The 2520-nt window shown below is 34.0% G+C and overlaps 1 long non-coding RNA gene across 1 annotated transcript; it reads left to right on the top strand.

The window, feature by feature from the left end:
- Positions 1-229: 229 nt before the first annotated feature.
- Positions 230-1637, top strand: LOC148193460 (uncharacterized). The gene is made up of 3 exons (XR_015782318.1): positions 230-790; positions 872-954; positions 1123-1637. It is a non-coding gene; the product is annotated as an uncharacterized LOC148193460 (long non-coding RNA).
- Positions 1638-2520: the final 883 nt, after the last annotated feature.

Raw genomic sequence — 2520 nt, 5'->3', positions numbered from 1 at the left:
AAAACATACAGTGAAAAAATAATTTTTTTATGAGAATCTATTATAATAAATAAAAATTATTTATTATAAATAAGTTTAAAACATATTCTGATATAGTGTTGTATATCAATTATAATATGAAATACAGTGATAAATTTATAAATAAGATCAAAACCTATTACTAGATATATATAAACATTTGAAATTTTTTTGATGTATTATAGAGTTTTAAAAATCAGTTATAATATCCGAATGGCTGTCTAATTTTTCACATTTCTAACCGCGCACTCCTCCTCCAAGAACATTCCTCCTCACCGTCACCGAACCACGTCTCGCGTTCGCTTTTCACCGAAACTACATCTTCTTCGATGCCTAGAGCGTTACCTCAAACCCCAAACCTCAAACCTCATCTTCTTCTAGGTTTTCCTTATCTCTTACCTTTTGACCGATTGTTTTGCCTTTTTCTTCATTTTTCACCGGTTGAGATTGGTTGCTATCTATTTACACCGACTAAATTTTCGTTCCAACCTTTTCCACCGATTAAATCCCTCCTACCTCGCTGCTCCGAACAAACCTTCGAATCTAGGGTTTGCTTTTGATTTCACCGTCTTTCGCTGTGTCCTTGTTCGCCGACTCGATTTTACACCGGAATCATGGATTCACGCCGATCCGCCTCGACTAGGAGTCATCACTCGTTCATCATTCTTTGGTGTGGTATTCTGTGTAGTCTCATTCATCATTCTCTGGTGTGGTGTGGTGAGAGAGAGTCTATGTGTTGGTGTGCTGGTAATAATGGCCGAAGAGGAGCTTGGTATACTCTGCTTGTTGTGTGATTTGTACTTTTATTATTATTTATTTTCATTTGTCAAATGTATGCGCTATTGTTTTGCAGTGATGGGAAGCTTGAGGTCGTGATTCCCTCTTTTGTTCACTACCTCGTGGTTCTAGAAGGTGCTGATGGGGACAAAATGCCAGGTAAAAAGATTTTGGGGTTTTACTAATTTTTTGTGATAGGCTTGGATCAATGATGTTGTTGAAGTTGCAACATTTATAAAGCATAAAGTATATGTTGTTTCCCTTTATTTTCTCCACAAGCCTTATTTTTGTGTGTGGATATACTAAAGGTTATAAGAATTTGTTCAGGCTAAGTTGTCTGCTGGTGGGGATGATGCTTGGAAAGAACGGGAAGATGCTGTCCTGGCCCTTGGTGCCATAGGTGAAGGTTGAATCAATGGTCTTTATCCTCATCTGTTGGAGGTATTTTTTTTATTTTTCTGGTTCTAATTACTCAATCCAGAAGCAACTGGTTTGATTGGAGGAAAAAATGTTGAGCTTGTTTTAAAAATGTTCCGAGTTATGTTTTTTTTTTTGTTTTCTGTTGAGCTTGTTATTCTCACGTGACCCACCTTTGTTGCTCCTGGACCACTCGTCCCCAATGTCGCTTTTCTAACAAATCCATGGTTAGTTAATCCCTTTTCCTTCTGATGATGCAAGCATTATACTGAAAAATACCCGCCAAGTGTTTGTTGATTTGTTCATACCAGTTGTACATAATATCAGAAAAATTATGTAGGAAGTGTACATATTGAGTTCTGATTTTGGGTTTATAAATTAAGAACTGGAAATTTATGGTTGATTATGTGTATTTTTCTGGTTGGTATATATATATATATATATATATATATATATATATATATATATATATATATATATATAGTGCACTGGGTTTTATGATGTTTAGACCGTGACTGGATATGCTTAGGTGTTTGGAAAACTGATATAAGGATCATCTTTAAACAACATAATGTTGATGCGGAATTAATATATACTTGAATATGTTGGATGAAATATGATGTAGGGAAGTGATTATAGCGTTGAATATTCCCTGGTTGTTGTAGTTTTATGAATGGTTTCGAGATTCTTGAAAAGTCATTATGTGTGAATTGATGCTAGGATAGAATTTGTGAGTGTTATGTATGATTGAAAATATATGATTTCTGGAAATATAGTGGAATATTGGAGGAACCGAGAATGATGCTTTATTTCTCACTTTTGACATGCTAATCAAAGTATGATAAACTTGGTTGTAGTGTGAGTATGTTGTATGAAGAAAATTTACTAGCTGTCCTTTTTCTTTCTAGAAATAGAATTAGGAATTTTACTACATAATAATTAGAGCAGATTAGAGTTTCTAATCTGACATAACATTGTTAGATCTTTAAACATTCCTTAAGCACATAAATTATATGTTTTACTGCACTGAAATGTTATTGAGTGAATGGTATGGACGCTAAGGATGCTTTAAAAGAGAATAAGTTAACACCGAGCGTAGTGCTGTTATGATTTGTTGTAGTCTAGTTTGTAACCTTGAGTTATGAATTCTAGGTTAATTTTCTATTGGTTGATACTATTATGAAAGTTGGATTTAGGTACTTGCTAATTCAGAATTAAAAAGTAATGGGTAAGGGTGCTGGAAGAAAAATGTTTGTATGCAAATGGATTGTTATTCTGGATTGTTATTCTGTTTGACTGATTTTGTTT

This window comes from Vigna umbellata, chromosome 9 (genome assembly GCF_029865625.1).
Source record: "Vigna umbellata cultivar VRB3 chromosome 9, Vumbellata_1.0, whole genome shotgun sequence".
Taxonomy (NCBI): Eukaryota; Viridiplantae; Streptophyta; class Magnoliopsida; order Fabales; family Fabaceae; genus Vigna; species Vigna umbellata.
This window is presented reverse-complemented; position numbering and strand designations above follow the sequence as displayed.